The sequence below is a fragment of the Rhipicephalus sanguineus genome, chromosome 1 (genome assembly GCF_013339695.2).
Source record: "Rhipicephalus sanguineus isolate Rsan-2018 chromosome 1, BIME_Rsan_1.4, whole genome shotgun sequence".
In the NCBI taxonomy this organism is placed as follows: domain Eukaryota; kingdom Metazoa; phylum Arthropoda; class Arachnida; order Ixodida; family Ixodidae; genus Rhipicephalus; species Rhipicephalus sanguineus.
Genome location: NC_051176.1, coordinates 161,122,885 through 161,149,251, shown reverse-complemented (window position 1 = coordinate 161,149,251; position 26,367 = coordinate 161,122,885). Strand labels below are relative to the sequence as shown.

The 26,367-nt window shown below is 44.2% G+C and overlaps 1 protein-coding gene and 1 non-coding gene across 2 annotated transcripts in view; both read right to left on the bottom strand.

Annotated features, from left to right (window-relative positions):
- LOC119401386 (protein transport protein Sec24A) overlaps positions 1-26,367 on the bottom strand; it is a 651,765-nt gene that overhangs the window by 558,304 nt on the left and 67,094 nt on the right. The window lies entirely within an intron of this gene.
- On the bottom strand, positions 13,135-13,218 carry Trnal-cag (transfer RNA leucine (anticodon CAG)). Its single transcript has one exon. It is a non-coding gene; the product is annotated as a tRNA-Leu (tRNA).

Below are 26,367 nucleotides of genomic sequence, written 5' to 3'. Positions count from 1 at the left end.
CGACGAAGAATTATTGCAGAGCCCTGTAATGGGTTGGAAGGAGGTTTAAGCCTCCTTGGTTGGAAGCATTCAACAACCTACTCGTTGCGCAATTCGCATTGTGTGACGCCTGGTTACAGAATTCGCGTTGTGCGACACTTGGTGCTTATTTTACTCTTCAACCACGCTATATTGCATATGCTAATGTGGTTCCTTCCCGACATAAAGCCTGTATAGGACCTTTTTGCAAAGCGGTTTCAAGCACCGGCATGGCTTAGAGGTTGAATACTGGGCTCCCACGCAGAGGGCCCAGGTTCGAACCTCGTTCCATCCTGGATTTTTTTTCTTATTTCGTTTTTTTTCTTATTTCGAGCGATACTGGTTACGGACACCGGCGGCGGCGGCGGCGGCGGCGGCGGACAACTACGGCGCCAAAAACGGCCGGTGAAATGATCTCATAACAGCTTTCGCTGTAAAACAACTTTAGACTGCAGACTTAGGCTTTAATGTAAACTGTAGACCTTAAAGAAAAGAGGTAAGAGGTATACAATTAGCATAAATAAATGAAGGTACCCAGTCATAACAAAGTAATAAAGGGTTGTAAACTTGCCATTACGCAAGAGATAATCTATCAAGTTCGAAGTGTCGTTAAGAAATTGGGATTAAGTGTGCAAATAATTAAATGACAAAGTGAAAATGGCGCAGTAATAAAAGGTGACACAGACAGATGATAACTGCGATGCATGCAATTCGTTTTCGACAAATGTGAAAAACGTAGATAAGGTTTGGCTGTTTGCAATAGCGGGTGCAGCTTGTTCCATTCACGTGTCATTGAAGGAAAAAAAACGAAAAAAAAAAACGAATGCTTGAGACTTTCCGTATGAATTGGGTTTTTTGTTTAATGATAGCGAGCGTTTATGTCGGGTAGTTCGTTTTTGTGTTATGGATAGCTATACTTGGAACTGTGTATTTTTAATTTTTTTGGTATGGATTATTTGGTAGGTAATTTTTAATCGCGCAAGCTTGGCTCGGGTCTGTAAGGTGAGGATACCAGCCTGTTTTCACAAATCTATGGCTGAGTCTGTTGATATATATTTATTGTAAATGAATCATTAGGCCTTCATTTGAACTACAGCTTCTAATTTGTTAATGAGATCTTTGGTGAAAGGGAAGCAAGCTTTGGCATATTACAAAATCGATCTGACAAATGTGTTATACGGTAGTAGATTTGTGTTTGGGGTTGCTGGTCTGAGACGTCTGTTTTTTAAAAAAAAAGACTTTTTAGTGCGCTCGAGGTAACACTGTTAACATGGCGTTCCCATCTAAAGTCGTGTGTTAATGTTAAGCCAAGGTACTTGTGCTCCTTCACTGTGTTAAATGTGGGGTTATCTATAGTGCAGTTAAATGCTGATCTGTGCTTTTTTAAGGAAATTATTAAAGCAGCTGATTTTCTCAACGTTTAGAGTCATCTCGCCGTCATGGCTACTGGCGGCGCTGACTGACACACTCACGTTTAAATGTATATATATACCCCATAAAGTGGACGGGGGGATGGCCGCCGCGGTAGCTCAGATTCGAAGGTCGCAGGTTCGGTCCCTGCCCGCGGCAAGTTAACTTTGCGTCCACTTTTCTTTCTTCACATTTACCTTACATTTACTACTAATAACATCCCCTACACTTTCCTTGGCATTATTGTCTGTTAGGGCTCATTAATATTGTGTATAACAAAGAAAAACGAGCCCTTAAGATTTCCACTTCTTTCCTTCATTTTGTGCTCTGTATGTCATAGCAAAAAAAAAAAAAAAAATTCGGGGGGGGGGGAGTGCATACCGTGCCCGTGCCCCCCCCCCCCCCCCCCGAAGCAGTGGTCGTATACGCCACTGCTTGTCTCTCTTTATTTTCTTCTTCAATTCTTCTTTCTTTCTCTTTCTCTCTGTTGCTTGTATCTCTTTTTTATATCTGTTTCTTTCTTTCTCTTTCTGTCTTGCTCTCTCTTTTTTTAATCTCTTTCTCGTGTCTGTTTCTTTCTCTTTCTATGTCTCTCTCTGCGTTTCTATCATTTATTTCTTTATTCGCTTTATTTCTCTCTAGTTTTCTCTTTCTTTCTATCGCTTTCTTTCTCCCTATTTTCTACATCTTCCTTTCAATCTCTTTCTTTCTCTCTCACTTTTTCACGTGTTCCTTTTCGTTTGACACTCGCACCTGCAGTACCCGGTAGTGAGGCTAGCCCAATTCCTGCGGCGCATATACCAACCTGAGAAGTTCTGCACGACGGAGCACAAGTTACCGATGGCTTAAACAGCTTCACTGTGAAGAGAACGAAGAGAGCGCGTGCCGGCTCATGATGATTAGAGCTTCTCCTACGACGGAGCACAAGTTACCGACAGCTTAAGCAGTTTCGCTGTGAAGAGAACGAAGAGAGCGCGTGCCGGCTCATGATGATTAGAGCTTCTCCTACGACGGAGCACAAGTTACCGATGGCTTAAACAGCTTCACTGTGAAGAGAACGAAGAGAGCGCGTGCCGGCTCATGATGATTAGAGCTTCTCCTACGACGGAGCACAAGTTACCGACACCTTAAGCAGTTTCGCTGTTAAAAAAAAGATAGTAATGGACGCCTCCGAAAAAGAATTATGGCGCCAATCCTGACCGAAGGCATTTCATTTCTGTTTTCTGAAGCCTAAATGTCTGTACCAGTATATCCGATCAATTAGCTCAACCCCGCAGAGGCGTCTGCGCGAGCAGGCGTTTGGTGTGTAGCGACACCACGGATCCGAGCTAACGGGGGGTTTAGACCCCTCCCACGCCCCGCCATGCGTGGCTTTGCCGTGTCTGGGGAAATCGGCAGTCGCCTTTTCCTGTCTCCCCACACCTTCGTCTTTTTCTCCTCCTTTTATCCAATCCTCCTCACTTCAGCTTATTTCCTCTTCTCCCGGCGGCAAGGGTTTACCTTCTGTGGCTAACCATCCTGAGTTCAGCCATATTTGCTTATATAGTCGCGGTATACAGCTGGCGCGGGCAGGTCTTGCTCGTGAGTTCCTGTCCCGTCTCCTCATTGTGCTCCGTGGTGGGCAGCCGAAACACGTACAAATTTTATGGCCACTTCGCTTTCTTCACCTGATTGCCATCCTCGGAAGAGGACGCGCATCGATGCAACGGCCAAGTTCTTTACGAACAACAAAATCACCTTTCCTAGATTCCACGTGATTCACAACGAGCACTCGAAAATAACAGCAAGACATGTTTCTCCCTACAATGTCTACAGAACCCTAACCGACACCTTAGGGCAAACATATAAAATAAAGGAGCTAGCCAACGGGGACCTTCTTTTGGAAGTGCTCTACCAACACCAGTACGAGAACCTTTCAAAAATCACTGCCTTCGAAGACATTCCAGTATCCATTAGCCCTCACCGACCACTAAACACTGTCCGAAGTGTCATTTCTGACGATGACTTAAAATATATGAGTGAAGAACAACTCCAAAACGGACTGAAGGACCATAACGTCACGAGTGTGTACAGAATAAAAATCAAACGAGAAAACAAGGAAATCGAAACAAAGCACTTCGTTCTGACATTCGCATCAAGCATACTTTCATATACTTCTCTTTCACCTTTATTGGCCATATTTACCGTCATCATTTTGCTTAACACGTCTCTCTCACCGCATCTTTTCACGTCTTCTGCATACGGTACAACGCGTGAAGGAACATGTGGCTCGTTCCAAAATTACTGTGCACTGGCGCGATGTACAAGAATTCGCGACGTCGTTTTTGGCTTCCACTTCAAGTATGCGTTCGGTAAATGGAATAATTCTGACAGCTAAATGTTGCTGCCATTATTGCTCTTCAGCATTCTAACGCATAGAGGTTATCGAATCTTCACAAACGTAGGACGTGTAGAATACCGTATTCTTTGTAGTTACTGCTGCGGAGGCAGTAGCACACAGCGAGAAACCAGAAAGCTGGCATTCAGTAAAATAATAAACATGACGCGCTAAAGAGTCTTAAACTTTGTCTAACTGGTACTTCATTGTTTTGTAATCTCACATAAAGATATTTAGCTCTACAGCTACAGGGCTATGTTTTCATTGCATACCAACTCTCCACGTCAAATACTGAGGGGGGAGGGCGGTGTGCCTTCGCCCACCCCGAACTTGTCCATAGGAGGGGCGTAGTGGCATAGCCGGGGGGGGGGGGGGAAGCACACCGGACCCGTGCCCCCCCCCCCCCGGGACTTTTTTTTGCCATGGCATACAGAGCACAGAATAACACTCGATCACATCTGCCTGCCCGAACCCCCACTTCAGATCAGGGAGGTACACCCCCTGAAAAAAATTTCTGGCTACGCCCCTACTTGGAATGGATCCCCATATGTTTTTCAGCTTTGAATTGTATCAGCATCATAGTACTTACCATTATTGCATCGGGAAGCTTAGAATGCGTGCACTCTTGTTTGCGGATGCAGTCGCAGTGTCCCGCAGCAAAACAGTAAACCCTTTACAATTAAATAATACTTTTGTGCTTCGTTTAAAATGTGCCCCCGTCTACACCGCAAACATCACAACCATATAGCAGGCTTCCATTCGATGATTAAGCGAGAAATAAAGTTTCATAGACAAAAAAGCTGTATTTCAGACAAAGGCGTTTCAGTACACCTTTGCAGGCGGAGCGCCAGGTTTATTACGAAACAAAAACCAGGAAGCGTGAAAAATGCTCCTACAGTCGGTTACAACCTAAGAATATATACAAGCTCCGGCCCGAGAACAGCGGCACGCCTGCCACTCGTCTGTGCAAGAGAGCCGTGCCAGGTGGTTTCCGTTCTAACCATGAGTACCTCTTCTCTGTTAATGTAAATACTACGCATATTAAGAATTAAAAGTTGATCGTCCCTACTTAAACAGTAGGTCGTCATCCCTACTTTGCAGTGTGCCTTGTAACGTTGTGTCATTTGGTCCCTTTTCTGTAAGCTCGTCGCGGGCGCTGGAGAGGAGGTGTTCAAATCGACGCATTGTTCCGTAACGAATGGAAATGAAGTTCCGTCTTCTCGCACCTCAAACCTTACATGCATCCCTGGGGGGACTGTCATCCAAGTTAAGCTACATTGGCCAGCTGCGTCGTCAAGTAGATCGAGATGGTGTTAATGACATGCATGAAGTATTATCTATGGATAGATAATACGTCCGGTAATAAGGTGTGGAGAGGACGTTCACAATTACACAGCGCGATTAAACTTGGGGCGTCTGTGCAACACCAGAAACTCCTGAAACGATCGAGTAACTGATAAGGTTTTACTGGTTCCAGTTCTCTTGTTATTATCCGTGTTCCACGTACAAGTCGGAGTGCTTATCGTACACTGCCAGCTCATAGATGACTCAGAAGACTAAGGCACTGGTGGTGCGGTTGTCATCGCAACCACCATGACTAGAGCTCCGGCTTTCACCTGAAGATTGTCCGCTTGTTGCTTTTGGTAGCGCATCGGAAACAGCACGTGCTTTGTGAAATAAACAATACGCAATAGGTGAACTGACTGATTTCTTGGTGTCACAATCGATATACTTCTCTCAAAGACCTCATTGCTTTGAGTTGAGAAAGCGAATTACTACACTACTTTTGTGTGAATTCTGAGTTTCTTCAGGTGTCTGCGACCGGCTGCAGACTTGATGCGCTCCTCCAAGTGTGCGCGCGATTCCCCCTGTCTCGCTCTTCCCTTCTATTTCTCTTTTCACTCCTTCATCCCTCGCCCACAGTGCAGGGTAGCAAACCGGGCGGCATACGTCTGGTTAACCTCCCTGCCACTGCTTTTCTCTCTCTCTCTCACTGTTTATCTTTGAGTTTCTTCATGGGGAGTCCGTAGTAGCTTCAGTATATAAGGACTGTGACTACAGCTGCACTTCGCTAGACTTTACCCGTACGGGGAAGCACTTTTATGAGAACTTATTCATCGGGTTTCTGGAAGATGAGTTTATCAGAACGTCTCTTTTTCTCCCAACAAGTGCTTCTTCAGTTGTGACCCCTACTGCGGTTAGTGATTTGACAGTCGTCCACATTTGATTCGATTTTTTTCACACCACCTTACTTTCCATCCAGCCATAACGCATACATATATACTTCGCCAAAATATTTGATGAGCTTAAGGTCTGCGTGCAATCAAAATGAGGGCCGAAAAAGGGACTTTTAACGTATAGGTGCCAATATGTGCCGACGACTTTACTCGTGCAGGTGCACGGTGCCTCTGTCTCCTTATTCCCTTCTACAGCCCATCCTGAAAGACTTGCAAGTCGCTGCAGTTTTCGCTGGCTGGTCATTGTCGAGCGCCTAATCGTTGCTCTGATTATTGGTGACTGCATGCCTTTCAGCGTGCAGCTGTCTGTCAGTCACCGATAACTCTTTCGCAGAGTACCTTCACACAACCTCGTCGATAAACCAGGTGATTACTACGTACCGATGGCCACGCACTTACCTAGGTGTTCCTGTTAGCTTTGTCGACAACAGAAAATATATGCAATGAATACTGCGTCAACATTCACCGTCCCATCGCAATAACAAATGAGACAATGGCGACGCCATCGGTAAATACCAGTATTAGGAACAAGGTGTAACCTTGTTCAGAAATAATAACGCAAAGAAAAAACCCCGATAAGTACACATTACAAATAGCGAGAAATGTCCGTGTAGAAGGTCACCGATAACGTATCTCACCATGCAGCTATGCAAACGTTGACAAGCGAAGCTGACGTTCTCTGTACTTTTTGAATATTATTGTGCTTGGATGTCCCTGTTGATGTTAATTAAAGCAAAGGTAATTAGCAGAAAGTGGATAGGTGCGTATAGCATATGCTTATGTAAATAAAATTGAGGTAAGTTGAGCTCAACGCGCTTTTTTCATGTGAAATTCGCGGCTTTTTAAAATTTCAACGCATAGCAACTGTTACACTCAAATGGCCTGAACAACTTCATAATCGTTGGAGCACGTTCACAGAATAGAAGGCGATCTTTACCGTAAGAACAGTTAAAAACTACGCGTATATATGACTGTGCAAATATTCGCTTTTGACACCAGTGCAACGTTTACTATATATGATGATAGTTGAGAGTAATGAAAAAAAAAAAAGCTGGCTGCAGTATTACCCAGCCTCTGGTGACGTTGAATGCGATTAAAAAGCAGTGCTGTAACTCCCCCTCCCTGCGTTCAGCTTGCAGAATTATTGCCGATTCCGAGAGAAGCGAGCGTCCTTCAAGAACTCCGGGAATTTTTCGATATTCACCGATTTGAATTAAACTTTAAACATATGTTCTCTTCGGTACTCTGATGATATGTGCCAAATTATACATCCGTAAGTCGTTCAGTTTTTAGGAAACGAATTTTAAAATTCGTAGCCCATTCCGGAATCACGCCTGTTAACGCGGGCCACCCTGTGTGTGTGACGTAACGTGCCTACTCTTTTCGAACCCCGCCTCGCCCAGCAGACGGTTGCAGCGCGCGCTTTCTTCTACGAGGCGGCGACGACGCGAGTAAAGTTGTTCGGCTTTGTTAGCTGCTAGCGTCTTGGTCGTCGTTGAGATCGGGTTTTACAGTAAGCACGCACAATATTGAGCAACGAGGAGATCGATGCGGGGCGCGTCAGCTACTTCACGCGCCGGCGGGTCAAAATCAAAAGGCGATGCTTCCGCGCTCATATAAGTAGCTGCAATCATCGCTGAACTCTTCACTGGTAAGTTGAGACGGGCTGGCACAGCTTGATTTCGCGTCGATGACATCGCCAGCTTGCTTATCGCGCGATAGAGGAAGCACGTGTGCTATGTTTACACCCTGGCTAGCCGTGACGGCGTGTAGCGGACTTCGTGACGTCATCGCATACCCAGCACGAGCAGCTCAGCTCCCTGTTTCGGTTTCGACTCCTCGTTTATTGCTTATTTAAAATTATTGACGAGTCCTTCAGCAAAATGAACCACCCTTGCTGCTACAGGACTTTTTATACTAGTTGAAAACGGCATTTTCTCAATATGGTCGAAAATGCACCGGAGTTCCCCTTTCAGTCCTTTCAGTGCAATGAAAGTACCGCGAACATTGATTTTCTTGTTACGATTTACACATCGCAATAAGAGCCTAAAATAATTATTGGCCGGTACCGAAAACAAGTCGAGTAGAAATAGACCTGTGAACAATGGCATCAGAGGGGAAGCATATCAAAAAGGGGCGTAAGAATAGCAACTGGACATATAGAGACAAAAACAGTGATAAAGGAAGAAGTATTTGAACCTTGAATCAGAAGCCAATAGAGTTCCGATAAGCAAGCAACCTATCGAAAGGGCGTATAGACGCCATCGATTGCGTGCCATTCACTTGTCAGCTTGCGCCGACGACCGGGTCGAATAGCGAAACCAGGATGTTGAATGTAATGTCGCAATGCATGGAGAGTGTGGCTATGAGCGTCCTGAAATCTGTAGGATAAGCCATATGTTACGGGCTTGTTTACTACTGATGAAAAACTACACCAGCAATTTAGCGCGGCTAACTGTTCAAGTACACAATAGCCCACTTAGATTGCGATGATTCCGCGCACATTACGGGTGAATTTGCACACGGCGGTGTCGTTTATTAAAGTGAAACTGTGCTGGGGGATACAGAAAGACATACACAAAGTACCAATGATGCTTCGTGTGTGAGTTGTTTTACTTTAGTATGTGTTAATTTGCGTCCAATTCAACAGACGGTAGCAACTAGCCCAAGATGTGGTATTGTATTGAAGTGACATTGCTATAGCTTACGATTTTGTGCACACCGTGACACGCTCGCGTACGTTTAAAGGCCAACTGCAACAAAATTTGACTTGGACAGAATTAGCTCGGAATGCGTAGTGTATGTTGGGTACGTAATGGTAATCAGAGTGAAAAATCGCGTACTTCACTTATAACCGATGCTCTAATTATCAATTAGCAGACGACGCGGAGCCCTAGCGGTGTGCCCGGGCAAATCAGACACAAACGGAAATGACGTAAATCGCAGTTCACGGCCTCACGGCCGCTCTTGAGCAGAACCAGCAGAACTCCCTGCAGCCAAATCCCTTCCTTTTCTGCGTGGCGCTCCTCTACGAGCGGCCGATTTCGAAAAGCAAACTCTTTTGTAGAACGAAATGCGGGGTCATAGGCTGCTGCAACCCGTATGTTACGGACGGGACCAGCTTTCACGCTTTTCCTATCAAGAAAATGACCGCCTCTAGAATCTGCCGCTCCAACAAGGTAACTGTCTGCGTTGCATTGACCCAGAAGTGAGAGCGAAAATTTCCCCAACACTTCCTCGCCAACTTGAGACGCTGTACCATCGTCTTCGACTGAACGTGGCATACACGAACAGTTATTTGTACCGCATATAGGCGCACCACTAGTCCCTGCTGTGATAACTGTGGCAGCATAGAGACAGTGGAGCACATATTACTGGACAGCTCCGCGTACCGCGATGAGAGAGCATTGTTTGAGAGACAAATGGACATGATTTGTCACGATTATTTAACGTTGCACAGCATATTAGGCTCGGTGCCCGGCCCTTCTAAACAGCGACGGGTTTTACAGTCCCTGTTTAATTACCTGTCAAAAATTGGCCTAGTCGGAAAGCTTTAATGGTTGCATGATTATTTCACATAGCAAAGCCTTAACTTACCTGACACACTCGTTGTAAATATTTCTATCAGGTTCACTTGCGCATTTCAATCTTTTATATTCTTTCTTTTTATTATTATTTCATTACCTCTCTTCTTTTGTCTGTCAATCCCGTTCCCCATCCCTACGCAGAGTAGCATGCCAGCGGTATACAGACGCCGGCAAAAATATGTTTTTCTAATAAAGAGTCTCTCTCTCTATCTCTCTCAAAAAACGTAAAGCTTCAATAGCCGCGGGTTATCGCAGTCAGGTGAAAAGAATGGGAGCTATCGAAGAGCGTGGTACTTTACTCGACGCACTTTAAAAATGACGACTTTATGTACGACCGTTGTCTTTTCGCCCAAATACTGTTGAAACTGAAAAGAATGCTGATTCCTGACGCAGCGCCTTCAATATTCAGCTACTGCAAACCGGGGAAGCCCCGACCAGCGTTTGGAGAAGCACCGGCGACAAGAGGTATTCGTATTAGACAGCTTTAGTAAAACCTAAAATGCTAGCGTTAGCGTGTTTCGCACGCTAAAATCTAGCATAACGCTATGCAAAAGACATTTAGTATAGCCTAAAGCAGGCAAAACGATGCCCCGCGAAGCGCTAGACTAGCTGCGCCATCTACGCACGAGTATTAAAAGCTCCTAAAGCTGATCGGCTCGCTTCTAGTTGCGAGTGGACAAAGCAGCCAAGTTCGACAGAAATGTAGTCGGGCTCGGTTCAAAGGAATTCAAGGGCGTAAACATATTTTAAGAAAACAAATTGTGCTACATTAGGTTTAATGTAAGAGTCTTGGGCGCAGCCAGACAAGTGTTACAGAAATGCAGGGACGCTTTCGGTGGACATGGGGGTGTGCCAAACCGAGCATCGATGTCGAAAACAACGATGTCTTACCGTCCATAGTCTCTCAACGAAGCGAGAATACCCGACGTGTAAGCCAGCAGCATCATTTATTGTGAACCAGCGAGTTCTCCAGATAATAGGTGCGAAAGCGGCCAGCCGTTGCTCAGAGAAACGCTTTATAGGCATGTATCCGTGTTACCTTCACGGTGGATGTTTACATACTTAGTTTTTTTCGTTACCAACTAAAAAGAAAACTCCTTGCGCGGCCGCGAAGCTAATACCTCGGAGCGCAGAGCAGACGATTCGCCTGCATCGGTCGGTCTGTCGGGCTGCGGTCTGCGTCACTTCCGGTCAGCTATAATGGCGTCGTTTTTTCTAGTTTCGATGTAAAAATCGCGTTGTTGGCAGGTTTTTTTCTTAGGTAACCACTTTCGAAGGTGGTTTGCATTTAGAAGGTGAAATTTGGCAGGTAGCATTATCTCCAGCTAGACAGCCTATAAATCGGCTTTTTGAGGTTGGCGAAATTTCGTTGCAGTTGGCCTTTAACGCACGTCGAACTTTATGTTAGATATTTCAAAGTAGGGGAAGTCCGCCCACATTAATATCACTTGCATGGCACTCGCTCGCTCACTCACTCACTCACTCACTCACTCACTCACTCACTCACTCACTCACTCACTCACTCACTCACTCACTCACTCACTCACTCACTCACTCACTCACTCACTCACTCACTCACTCACTCACTCACTCACTCACTCACTCACTCACTCACTCAATCAATCAATCAATCAATCAATCAATCAATCAATCAATCAATCAATCAATCAATCAATCAATCAATCAATCAATCAATCAATCAATCAATCAATCAACGTGCCCAGAAACAATGCTAAATTATTAGTGCTGATTCACGCAAAAATAAAAAATAAAAATAAAATTAAGAAAGCCTACAGGAGAAAGCACGAGAAATAAAGCGGGAAAACTCAAACGCAGAAAGGAGCCAGAACGAGAGGACAAGAATCACAAGATATATTAATTCAACACAAGAAGTATCGAATGACAATGATGATAAAGAGAGTTCGCATATACAAAAATGCACAAGGTAAGCTGAAAAGAGAAAGAAGGAGAAATAAACTTATACAATGTGTGGAGCTGTCAAAATGTGTCATAGGCCGTGTCACAACCACACATAAGTATTCATCGCCAAAAGAACAAAGTAAAGGACGTTGCCGAACAAGAATGACGGCGCCCATCCTGACCTACAGCGTTTCTTTGTGTGTGTCTTCTTTCACATTTAGATGTGCCAATCCGCGATGTGACTGCCACACACTTGTTATGGACTTGCACAGGCTTGACACCTCCGTGCAACAGGTCTCATGTCTGGCTGACCACCCGACCTTGGCCGCTGGACCCACGGACCTTACCACCGTTGACTGTTACGCTTTATAAAAGAAGGAAATTTGTATTTTTCATACCACGAATTACTATATCTAAGCGCAGGCTTTCAAAATTAAAGAGAACCCTCGCCCAGAAGACCGGACTGCGACCTGAACGCAGTGCCTTGGACTGCTCGACCATCCTGACTTGCTGCTTGATTGCTTTCCTCGTGAAATAAAGCCCAATGAATATTTTCTTAAAAAAAAAGAAAACACATACCTGGATTTTTCATGTAAGAAGGAGCAAATGAAATCACAGGGCTATTTTCACAGGCGGTGTCGCAAGCGCACTTTGAAGTTCATCGCCAAAAAAATTGTGGCAGCCTCGCACTGGTGGTGCCAAGCCTGAAGGAAGAGCGCAGCTGGGTGGCCTTGCTTGTTTCTCTTTACTTTTTGCTCTCTTTCTTTCTCTTTCTCTCTCTTTCTTGTATCTCTTTTTTGTGTCTGCTTCTTTCTATTTCTTTCTTCATATTTATTCCTTGCTCTCTCGATCTATTTCTTTCTCTTTCTCTCTCTTTCTTGTATATCTTTTTTGTGTCTGCTTCTTTCTATTTCTTTCTCTTTCTCGGTCTTTCTATTTTAATTTCTCGTTCTTCCCTTCCTTTCCCTCTCTGCTTCTTTCTTTCTTTCTTTCTTTCTTTCTTTCTTTCTTTCTTTCTTTCTTTCTTTCTTTCTTTCTTTCTTGATTGCTCTCTTTCTTTCTTTCTTTATTGCTCTCTTTTTTTTTCAATCTCTTTGCATGTCTGTTTCTTTCTATCTCTTTCTCTCTCTTTCTGCGTCTTTCTCTGTCTTTCTATCATTCATCTCTTAATTCCTTTTATTTCTCTCTATTTCTGTCTTCCTCTTTCTTTCTGTTGCTTTCTTTCTCTCTATTTTCTGCACCTTTCCTTCAATCTCTTTCTTTCTCTCTCTCTCTCTCTCTTTTTCCCGTGTTCGTTTTCGTTTGACACTCGCACCTGCAGTACCCGGTAGTGGGGCTTGCCAATTCCTGTGGCGCATACCCACCTAAGGAGTTTTGCACGACGGAGCACAAGTTGCCGATAGCTTAACCAGCTTCGCTGCTAAAAAAGAAAGTAATGGACGTCCCCGAAAACAATTGTGGCGCAAATCCTGACCGAAGGCATTTCATTTATCTTTCTTCTGACGCCTAAATAGGTGTACCGGTATATCCGGTCAATTAGCTCAAACGAAAGTCAGGTACTCGCACAGCTCAAGCAAAAAAGAAATTTCAGAAGTGGGATTCGAACCCACGCCCGGAAGACCGGACTGCGACCTGAACGCAGCGCCTTGAACCGCTCGGCCATCCTGACTTTTTTTTTATTAACCTTTTTATTCAGAAATAAAGCAATACATATGTATAAAAACCACATTGGTCTACTCGACCACTGTGATGGATTAAAAACATTTCATTTTCACCAATTCATCAAATACCTCCATACAATCTGGAGGTTCATCCAATGTTCGATATGTCTCGCGCACATACATTACACATTCAATAAAGTTTTCCCGTGTCGATTTGGCTTTTGAATCCATATGCCTCACGGCCATGCGTGTGATCCAGAGACTGTAAAGTCCCAATAACATTATCATGTCGTATGGAACACCACACTCATTTTGCACTGAAAGATAACGTATTCCATGTGGTGTTATCGGTAGCTCTTTCTTCAGGGTTCTTTCTAACACATCCCAAAAAAATATTGGATCCCAGCAGTCAATGAATGTGTGTTCTATCGTCTCCGGTTTGTTACACAGGGTGCAGTTTGTCGTCCACGGTATAAATATGTCTTTGTCTTTAAGCCATGTTTTCACAGGCAATGTGTTCGTGTGTAATTTAAAGAAAAACGATTTTATAGATCCTCTAACGGTCATTTTTTTTTACTCTTTTTAGCACGTCTTGCCCGGGGCCTTTATGGTTTAGTGATCTATATAATGGTGTGGGCATCATTACGGTGATCATGTCTATGTACAGCTTTTTTCTTGATACAAGACTCAAATACTCGAGTGAAAATCGTGCTTGAAGTATCCTGAATGCCATCACCACTTCTTTGAGGTAGCCTTTTATACCGCCATCAATTGCAGCTGCACTAGACACAACAAAAATCAGGAATTGCATTTTTTAACCTCACATGCATAACGGTTCTCAAAAACGGGTCTTTCTGGTCCCGAAAACACAAACCGCGAGACAATTTGTCTGATGAACAGATGTGAAAGACCAAGGTCCCCGTCTTTCAGTGAACGAAAAAGACTTGTTCTGCTGACTCTTTCCCAGTTTGAGCCCCAAATGAAGACCGCAAAAATACGGTGCAATTTTTGCACATTTACGCGAGACATTGACAGAAACTGTAGCACATACCACACTTTTCCAATCAGGAAAACATTGCAAGCACTCGCACGCGCGAACATTGACAATTCACGGCCTTGCCATCCACCAACTTTTTCCTTCACCTTTGACGTCAGGTCGTCCCAGTAATCTCCTGTCTGGTTATAATGTTCCAGGGGTACACCTAAATACGCAGAGGGTGTGTTGGACCATTTGATGCTCGCGAATGATTGCGGCTTAACGTCCCACGTGCCGTGCCAGAAACCGATGCTCTTCTCCCAGTTTATCGCACATCCTGTCTGTTCGCAGAATGCCTTGGTGACGCTTATCGTCTCTTCTATGCTTTTGCGATCAGTGCAGAAAACACCAACGTCATCAGCATATGCGAGAACTTTGACGTGTTGCGTTTGAAGCACGAAGCCATTAATTTTGCTGTTGTTAATTAAGCTGAGACAGAAAGGTTCAAGGTATAGCGCAAAAAGCAGAGAAGACAGCGCACAGCCTTGTTTTATGGATGACCTGACGTCAATGCTTCTTGTAAGGTTCTTGTTCACAATTATTCGCACTGTACAATTACTGTAAGCCATTTTTAAACCTTCCAGCATTACTTTTCCAAGGTTGACGTGTTCAAGCAAAGAAAAAAGAAATTCGTGTGCGACACGGTCAAACGCCTTAGCAAGATCAAGTTGGAGCATAGCAACCCGTCCCGCCACGGCGTCGCAACACTCTAAAACGCTGCGGGCTACATGCACATTGGTACAAATCGAACGACCCTTTATGCCGCACGTCTGATGCGGTCCTACGAGCAGCGTGACAACGCTTTGTAATCGTTTGGCTAGAACTTTTGTATATATTTTATAGTCTACGTTTGTAAGAGTTATTGGGCGGTAAGCTCCTACTGACATTAGTTTGTCTGGATCATCTGTCTTTGGTATTAGGACCATATGAGCAGAAAGAAAGGAGGGAGGCAACGCTTTGTTTTCGTACGCCTCGCTGATGACCTCGTGCAAAATCGGACTAATCTCTTCAATAAACGTTTTGTAAAAGGCGGCCCCTAATCCATCGGGTCCTGGAGTTTTCCCTACGGCTAGTTCCTTAATCGCGTTTCTCACTTCGTTCACACTTATTGGCAGCTTCATTCGCGTTTTGATTTCATTTTCAAGCTTTGGCATTAAATTAATGATCGCAGCTTTAGAACTAGCTGCATGGGTCGTTTTATTCGTGAATAACTCACTGTAGTATTCTACAAATGCATCTTCGATCTTACTCTTTTCACACGTCACTTCATTGTGATAATGAATCTGGCGTATTTCATTTTTGACTGAATATCTTATTTCGTCGCACAGCGCACGCTTGTTGGGCGTTTCACCCATCCATGGGTGCAATCGCGGAACGATGCTATTCCCGATTCCAATGCCATATTCTATGCTATTCTTATCATCCACCACTCGCGGCTGGCTGATCGCGTTGATAACGCGGACGGACCGTCGTTCTGACCAATGGCCAAGCACGAAAAGCATTGGAATAAAAAATAGAATCGTTCCGCGATACCACCCCATATCTTTTCAGCTCGTGCTCTTATCACTGCTGCTTTGTACTTCTCTGCTGCGATAAGTTCAAGCTTGTTTTTTACCTCACGTATTTCTTTCGTATATAAGCCGGGATTTGCGCTTTCCATGCACATAAGATAATTGAGCTGACATTGAAGTTCTTTCTCTTTAATCTTTTCTTACTGATAAAGAAAGTATGCTTCCCCTTTCAATCGCAGTCATTTTGACCGCGTTTTTAAAGTTTTCCCTCTCCGCTATCCATCCGTGTGTTTTTGTCGATACCATGTCTTCGATTATTTGTTTTACACTTTGTATAAATGTTTCGTCTTCTAAGAGTTTCACGTTGAACTTCCATAGTTACCAGTTGAACCGGCTCTTTTTTAAATTGGTTCTAAGTGTGGCTGTTACAAGGCTATGGTCGCTAAAAGATACGTGTTTAACTTCGAAGTTAACACACCCTTTGGCAAGAGAGACCGTAGCGTATATCCAATCCAGCCTAGCACAGCTTCCGCGTTGGTAATGCATGAAAGTGGGAACGGCCTACTTTTGAAAGTAGGTATCCTAAATATTCCATGTAATATTCTTCGAGCAGCGAGATTAGTAGTCGCTCACTTTTATCTCGTGCAGGCACACTTCTAGCTCTATCTTCAGCCATGCAAACACAGTTAAAATCACCTAGCATGATAAGGCATTTTTCACATTTCAGAAACTGTTCTACTCTTTCAAACAATACAACACGCTCCTTATCAGTGTTTGGTGCATAAATACAAATAACACGCCATTCCTTTCCAGAATACAAAAAATCAAGCACGATCAAGCGCCCCTCCTCTGACGCTACAACTTTTTCACTTTCAATGCCTACGTTGTTTCTTATATAAATTGCGCAGCCCCCGGATGTACCTTTTGCGTGGCTCACACAAACATTATAGTGTCTTCGAAAAGTTTCCACCATACGATCCGTGTGCTCCTCACTTTCAATCTTGGTTTCTTGCACAGCTGCCAGATCTAAATTATTTTCGAGAAAGAGACGATTAATTTGACTTTGACGCTTCTTGGCTGCTAGTCCACGTACATTCAAAGTGGCGATTCGTAAGGACCCGGCAAGCTTTCCGTTCTTAATTTGTGAGGAGCACTTAGATCGCACAGCGTTTAGCTCGGAGCGCAGATATGTATAAGAGGGTTCACCGTGCTGCGGCAATTCACAGTCGGCATCATCCAGCTGCCCCGTGTCTTCCCTCTCAACAGATGTCCGGTGGCTGGACTCCGCAGCAGCGTCTAAACGTCTTTGTTTTAGAGGAGGCATGTCGCTGGCTTGCACAAGGGAAGAGAGGCCCCGCCTTTAGCTCGGCGGTTTCGCCTCTGGTCGTCCGTCAGGAGGAATGTTCGGTTTCGGGTTGAACGACATTCGTCGCATCAAAGCCGAGTTAGGTGGCGGAGGGCCACCGCTTGCATCCTTAGGAAGGTCCGAGTCTTCGAAGGTTTCGTTATGCCCTCGTTTGGCGGACATCGATGCGATACCTTCCATGGCTTCACTCTCATCTTTCGAAGAGTCGCACGGCGCAGCCGCTTTTACTGCTTTTACCACACGGTTTTCGGTTATGTTATATTGGGGTGCCTCACTTTTTGCTTCTGCTGACGTTTCTTTCGACTTCTTTTGGTCGCTCGCTATCAACACCCGTTTCACCGTCGTACTGGGGGGCGTTTCCGGGTTTTTGGGTTTCTCCGGCGCCATCGCTGCTGCTTCTTCGGCTTCAACTTCGTCCATGAAATTTTCAGAAGCACCTTTGCTTTTCGCGGGTCCCGTTATGTTCGCGTACGTAGGCACACACTGGGCTTCGTCGTGGCCAAACCGTCGGCATCGCTGGCATCGAGAGATTCGGCAGTCACGGCGGATGTGACCTTTTCCTTGGCAGCGCAAACAAAGAGGGGCCTTTCCAGGAATTACGACGAGAGCAAGTTCTCCGGCGACACGTACTTGGTGGGGAACGTCTTCAATTGTGACCCCTGTCTTTAGCTTCAGGCTTAGCACACGTGTTGTCGAACCTTTCTCTGACACACCCGACAAGCGCCAGCGTTCCCTATTCACTTCTGTGACTTCGCCATACGGCTCGAAGGCCACACGTATATCCTCGTTTGTTACATTGTGGAGCACCCAGTGTATCTTCACTCGAACCTCCTGGTTGTTAGGGTCTACCACCAGGCACTTCCTGTTTTTCACATTAATATGTCCGGCAGCTAACAACTTTCGCATACCTTCACGACTTTTGAACGTCACGGCCCACACATGATTCATTTGAAATGCACCTAAGGCTTCTGCCTCAGGTAGCAATTACAATTGAGCGAGGGAATCCCTGTAGTCTTCGACTCGGTACGGTCTCGCTTGCAGGTCACCGTGCAAAAATACGGTGTTCAAAACAATACGACCTTTCGGCAGATGTGGCAGCAGTACTTGATAATCCTGGTTATCTTCCATAGCGTCCCTGTTTCCGCGGCTAAACCAGCTAAACTGTGCCGCAAGCACTGGCTCGTTCGAGCCCATGAAAACACGTCCGTCACCCGTGGCGGCCGGAAGTGGGCTCTCTCGGCCATCCTGACCTGCGGCTTGACTGCTTTTGTCGTGAAACAAAGCGTAATGACTAGTTTCTTAAAGGAAGAAAGATCTGCACCTGTAGCGTTAGAATGCGTAAATGAAATCACAGGGCTTTTTTCACGGGCAGCATCACAAGCCCACTTCATAATTCATAGGAAAAAAAAAAATAAACGCCACCGAAAAATAATTATGGCGCCAATCCTGACCGATGGCATTTCATTTAATTTTTTTCTGACGCCTAAATGTCTGCACCGGTATATCAGATCAATTAGCTCAAACGAAAGTCAGGGACTCGCAGAGCTGAAGCAAAACAGAAATGTCAGAAGTGGGATTCGAACCCACGCTCGAAAGACCTTACTGCGACCTGAGCACAGCGCCTTGAACCACTCGGCCATCCTTTTTTTTGTTTCACTTATTGTCTGTTTTTCTTTACAGGTGTTCACACAGAGACAGGAATGGTAAAACACACTTGGACCAAGCTTTGATCCGAAGTGTTCACATTACAATTTTTTCAAGTTATACGGTTCGTACAACATTGGCAACCAGCGGGGATGTTCTTCTTGTGCTATATACACTTCAGTAATATGCCGTATATTTGCAATGAAGTCTTTTCGGACAGGACGCGCGTCCTGGTCCATATGTCGGACAGCCATTGTAGTCTGCCAGATGCTGTGTAGACTAATTAACATAAACATGTCATATGGGACATCGTCCTCATTGTCCACACGCGGAAAACGAATGCCATAGCTCGTAATGGGGAGCTCTTTTTTCAATATTCTTTGAAGGCTGTCTCAATGAAAGACTGCGTCCCAGCAATGAATAAATGCATGCTCTTGTCTCAGGTGTTTTACATAGCAAACAATCGGTTGTCCATGGCACATCGATTCCCTTATCCGCTAACCATTGCTTTACGGGGAGCGTGCCGGAATGGATTTAAAAAAAAAAAGAATGTTTCTGCCCCTGCTTTCGCGTTCATCCATTGGATCCTTTTTAAAACGTCCTGTCCGGGACTTCAATTGAACACAGATTTTTACAAGGGTGTTGGTAACAGGACATCACGGAGATCTTTGTACATTTTTTTTCGTTTAACAGTCGAAAGATATTCGACAGAAAAACGACTTTCAAAAATTCAAAAGACTGTACAGTAAAACCTTGGTGATACGATCACGGCTCGTACGAATTTCGGGGTGATACGAATTTTTCTGCGGTCCCGGCCAAGGCCCATTAGCCTGCAGTGCATTGTAGTACGGTTGTGGCGAACCGTGTTTCACCCTGCGACGTTTGATACGAACGTACGCTAGCGCACAGTATACGAACAGGTGCTGCCCGCGCTGTCGCGGAAGACGCGACAGTCGCGGCGGGTGCGGCATGCGCGCTGCGAGACTGTCAAAGGTGCCTCGTTGCCTCCGAGATTGTGCGCGTGAATCTTGGAGGCCTTTATGCGCCTTCGCGTTTAGATTACGGATGACGTTGACATTGTGTTTCTTTTTTTTTTTTTTCCAACGCGTTGACGCGTGCTGCTGTGCTCGAGGCAGCAGCGTCCTTGTACTGTGTAAACACGTGCCTGCCACGTTGATGCAAGCATGTCCTCACAATCAGACGTTCTATGAAACAAGACTGAAACTTGGGCTGCGGATCCATCATATAAGTCCCAAAAAATGTGGACGAAGACCCCGAGACGAAGCGGACGGTCTCTGCGAAGGAGCTAGACCTCGTAACGTACGCGCACAAATGCCAACTCTCTGATTTGCACGGGAGACTCCCGAATTTTGAGCAAACCTCCCGATGGTGCGGGCACGGCCGCAAATCTCCCGAAAAGCACTCCCAACACCACCGCGATAAGAAAGTAACAGCAACAAAGGACAGCGATTATAAAATTTTCTGCCTTCATCTATGGCTGTGCAAAGCGTTCCTTAAAGTCACTTTCGTCGCTGTACTCTGTTGTTATGCAGGAAAGCGTAGTAAGATTAGGAAGGATCTACCAGCGGTCACGGGTCATAACATATCTGATTCATTAACTACACACGCGCGCACGCACCGTATATTTACGAGCACAAGTATGATCGTTGACGTCTAAAAACTTTACTGGCAATCATTCAGAGCTGTTCATGACGTCGGTGCGGCCCTGAGAAACACTAAATCAAAACGTACGCCAACTTTCTTTTGTCGCATACTAACTTTCCATGTTTTCTGGTGATACGAATTTTGGGTGATACGAATATTTTTCGCAACCCCGCGAGATTCGTATCACCGATAACTTCTCTCAAAAAACGTGTGACATATCGGCACATATCATTGCTTGATGACATAACAAAATCCGGAATGCGCGAAGGCAGCCTTACTTGTACCACAGTTTGCAGAAATTCATTCTTTCGATCTCGAAGGAACATAAAACGGGAGACAACTTGTCTTGTAAATAAATGACATAAACCAACTGCTCCGTTGCGAACGGACCGGAACAAATTTGAACGACTTGTACGTGCCCATGACGATTTGCACACAAACACAGCAAAAATCTTATGAAATTTCTGCACATTAATGCGCGACATACAGGTGACTTGCTTGACGTACCATATTTTGAATATCAGGAACATGTTACATACGGACGCACGGGCGGAAATAGACAAATCCAGGCCATCCCAAGCGTTTGCTTTTTGCTTGAGTGCTTCTGCTTCGCCCTTCTAGTAGTCCGCGTTGTCACAATAACTTTCCAAAGGTACACCGAGATACTTTAAGGGTTTACTTTCCCATTTTACGTTTAGGTATACCTCAGGTCTCATATCCCAATTACCGTACCAAAAGGCAGTTGTTTTGTCCCAATTATTTATGCTGCCCGTCAAGTTACAAAATTTATTTGCCATGTGAACAACTTCACATATACTCTATCTTGGCAAAGTACCGCCACATCATCGGCGTAAGCAAGTAGCTTTATCTCCCCATTCTGTAACAGAAAGCCATGCACACTTGTGTTATTAATGATTGATAAACAAAAGGGTTCTAGGTAGATGGCGAATAACAATGCCGAGGACGGACATCCTTGTCTGATAGAACTGAGTATTTCAGTTTCCTCACTGAGCTGCCTATTGACTATCAGACGTGTTACACACTGCGAGTATGCCATCTTAAGACCATCCAAAATTATGTGACCAACTTCCGCATGCTTCAACACACTGAACAATACTTCATGTGAGACACGATCGAAAGCTTTTACAGTGAAAGCTGTTATGAGATCACAACAAGGGCCGTTTTCGGCGCCGTAGTTGTCCGCCGCCGCCGCCGGTGTCCGTAACCAGTCGTACGAAATGAGAAAAAGAAAACTAAATAAGAAAAAATATACGGGATAGAACGAGGTTCGAACCTGGGCCCTTCTGCGTGGGAGCCCAGTATTCCACCCCAGAACCATGCCGGTGCGTTTTTTTTTCTTTCACGGTATTTATTACAAATGTGCGTAATTAGCATACATAGCGAACAAAATACTCAAGGCGGGCTCTACAAGCGTACGACAATGTTTAAACAGAAAGAAGTATAAAATAACTCTGTGTCCTAAAAGGGTATTAAAGCAGTACATTTCATGAAGAGTGGATACCAGTCCGGTTGAAACTCTAATTATTGATAAAGGTCTTTTAGCTGAAGAGCCATTTGAATGAAATGCAAGCGCGATGATACCATGGGTTCCGCATGCCTGTCTAACATGCGAGTTTTCCATAAACTATGCATACCCATTAGTAAGAGCATGTCAACAGGCATAGAATGGCTTTTGGGTGGCACGAGATAACGCATGCTATAGGAATTCAAATGGAGTTGTTTTTTAAAAGCCCTTTGTAGAACGTCCCAAAAGAGTACGGCGTATGAAGCAATGATGAAGCAATGTTCTATATTTTCCAGAACTTCACAGAGGCGACAATTAACTGAAGATACAAAGATGCCTTTGCTGCTTAACCAGGTCTTCACAGGCAGCGTCTGTGTATGCACTTTGTAGAAGAATGTCTTGGATACTGGTGAAATAGGCATTTTCTTCACACGCACAAGCACGTCATGTCCAGGCAATCCACCATATAGTGAGCGGTACAATGGTGCAGGAAATAACATATCTAATATGGCATTATATAGATCTTTTCTTGAACTAGAAAATGAATAGTCATTAAGAACCTGACTGCCAAAAAGAGCACTGATTCATACACTTCACGCATGAATCCTTGCAAATAGGGAGGTGAGGCACAATTAGCAGACACCACTAAACTTGGTAAAACATCGACGAGATTCACTTGTAAAAATGTTCGAAGCAGCGGATCAGCACAGTCCCGAAAATAGAAAAAAAACGAGACACCAATTGTCTAATAAAGAGGTGCACCAATCCAAGGCCACCGGCACAAACTGGTCTAAAAACATTGTCACGCCTTATCGGCTCATAACATGATGAACAAATAAAGGCAGCAAATATTCGGCGAGACTTCTGAATGTAAACCCTGGAACAATGTAGTATTTGCAGTACGTAGAATATTTTTGTTGCCAGGAATAGATTGCATGCTTTAGCTCTGCCAAAAATTGAGAGGTTATGGGGAATAAACGTCTGGGCGTAACGCTTTAGGCTGGGTACACGCTCTTTCCAATAATGTGCGCTTGACGTTACTACCAATAATACGAAATTGCATAGGTCGGCAAACTCACTCATGAGTCGACTCACTCAAACTCATTCAGACTCAGATCGGGCCATGAGTCTGACTCTGAGCGAGTCCGGGTAAGTAATGTTTTGGTGTGTTTGAGTCGGAGTGAGTTCGACTGAGGAAAATTTTAGTGAGCCTGAGTGCAGGTGCGTTCGGTTGAGAAACATACTGGCGAGTCTGAGTACGAGTGAGCCCTAAGCACAAAATATATTTCTTGACTGAGTCTGAGTGGGCTAGACCATCTAATGCCGACCTATGGTCATATCTATTCATCTTCAGCGTTACTATCAGTCTTATATCGGCTTACCATTATACCCAAGTCTATTCACACATATGTCAACGCACGAGCGTTAATGCGCCACCTCAATATTTATTGATCAGAGGTTTGAGGCGTGTGTGTCTGTGTGTGTGTGGGGGGAGGGGAGGAGGTCTACCTCCCCGTGCAAACTCTTTCACGGGAAGTTCTTGATAATATATCTCGTGAGAGTCGCGTATTTCATAAAACTGTCCTTGCATGATTTCAGCCACTTATAATACGTGTTTGATGGTGCAAGATCAAAAGGCGCATCGTAGAGCACCGATTACGTGAGATATTGGCGTTAAGGAGCATCGGCACCATGACCGAAAAAGCTAATTTAACGCTAACAGACTCATGAATCGACTCACTCAGATTCACTCAGACACAGGTCAAGCCGTGAGTCTGAGAGAGTCCGGCTGAGTAATATGTTGGTGAGTTTGAGTCCGAGTTAGTCCGGTTGAGAAAACATTTAGTGAGTCTGAGTGAGTCCGACTGACGAAAATTGGTGAGTCTGAGTCCGAGTGAGCCTTCGGAGTAAAATGTATTTCTGCAGTGAGTCTGAGTGAGCTCCAATTTTTTTGCCGACCTATGCGCAATTGTTGTATACATCCCGCTTTACGAATAGCGGTGAATTGCCTGTCATGACTTAGGAATGTCTATCTCAAGTACTCCAGCCCATGATCGGCGAATTTTCGTTTCATGAGTATTGGTGTCGATGTATATGCTGTCGCGCAGGTTCTGAACACTGGTTGCTAATTCTGAGATCTTTATTTTAAGGAGTCAAAACAGCCGAGCACGCAACACGGTTAAATTTGCAGATACATGAAAAAAATATTTTGATTATCACTGCTCCTCCGCTTGTGTTTCTTCGGGGTAAGGTGATTCAACACGTCGTTTTTTTTTTTTTCATTGCGGGCTCACTACAGGCAGTAGTATATAACTCCTCGAAAAAATACTTACAGAGTCCCAGTTTCATGCAGGAGTGTTTTACAGCACTTTGAAGGAAATCTATACAATTATGGCGTTATACATATATATATATATATATATATATATATATATATATATATATATATATATATATATATATATATATATATATATATATATATATATATATATATATATATATATATATATATATATATATATATATAGTAGTGGGAAAAGAATCACGCGGACCCCGATAGAATAAGGAATGAAGAAAGAAACTACGACTTTCGTTGGTTTGGCACTGTATATTTTCACTAACGTTTCGTCTGGTGGACCAGACTTTGTCAACTCTTTGACAAAGTCTGGTCCACCAGACGAAACGTTAGTGAAAATATACAGTGCCAAACCAACGAAAGTCGTAGTTTCTTTCTTCATTCCTTATATATATATATATATATATATATATATATATATATATATATATATATATATATATATATATATATATATATATATATATATATATATATATATATATATATATATATATATATTTGCGTGTGACGAATATGACTGTCCGGTCATGACATGAATAATATGAAAATCCTGTCGCGTACGTCGTCTAGCCCTTCCCTCCAGACACGTGTGGAACACACCCGTTTACCACGGGCAGCGGTGCACGGGTATGCGCCACAGGTGATTGCCACTTTATATCTACCCAGGAACGGCGAGAACACACATTGGCAATTTAAATGCCAGATCATTAAGAAAAACCGACATCGGCCGCGTTGACCTCCGAATGGAAAGAATAAAAGCTAGGATCTCAGCAGTAATCGAACCCAAGGATTCTGCGTAGCAGTCAGGTATTCTACCACAGAGCCACGCCAGGTCTAGAAGCTGCTTTGGAAAAACACCCAATGCAGGCGTAATGTCGGTGCAACATCAATTGTGGTTGTGGTGCTGGATATATAATTGTATAACAATGCAATAAACATGTACTTCTACGATACAGGCGTCATGTCAGGTTAACGTCTCTGGTTTCAATGTTGGCTCCACTTTTATAGCAGTCTAACAAACATTACATTTGTATTCCCATGGTATAGCTATAATGCAAGCTACAATGAAGCATTGCTCGACCCCGGAAGAATACATTAACGAAAGTTACGTATGATATTCCCATGATTGCACCGTAAAGTGCATTTAGTTTCGATAATACTGACGTATGTACTCTAACTTGAAGGCTGACATTACGTCGCACCATAAGTTACACTTTAAACGCCAGTGTTGTCGACGTGCTTGGTAAGCCCAATATGTGCACACAGCTACTACACTTACAAAATCACCTTGATCAACCTCGTAACGCTTGGCTCAAAGCCATAAAATACAGCATAGAAGAACTCGCTAACTGCTTCGCATGAAACCGATTCCCAGAAAGCACGGGATCTGCCGAATTTTTATTTGGAGCAACAATTCGAAAATGTTTAAAATTCATGACAGTACTTCTTTAACAAGTAGGCCTGCTACGTAACGGGACCCTGGAGTGCTTTTCGAAATCGAAACTGCCTCAAGTCCTAATATACCGGCATATAAATAAACATTCGTCTCGCACTGGGGCAAATGAGTTTCGTTGCCGTTATTAACGAGACTGTCACCTCTGATTGGGAGAAAAAAATAGAGGTTCACAAATTTTCTGTCACCCCTCCTTTAAGACATGCAAACTGCACGAAGTTATACTACGGTCACGTAAAAGCGCGTGCGTTGTTCTTCAGTCCCAGGCAGCATCGGCAGCTGATAAGCCCAAAGAAATCGTGACACTTGCTGGACAAATAAAAACAAAAATTTAAATAAAAAATAAATTACGACTGGATTCTGATAGCGTTTATGTCAGACCAGACTTTGCGTACAGGAGCCAAAAAAAAAAAGCGTGACGAATGTTCCATTCTTGAAGCAGTTTGCGCATACGTGTGGAAGCATGCGTGTGGAAGTATAAAAGGCAAAGCCGCATGGTCGTCAAGTAACAGCGGTTTAACTCTGTGTTGGCAACGATTCATGCGGCTTCTTCCCGCGGTGGGCACTTCGCGTCTTCTTGCAGGTGTGCCTGAAC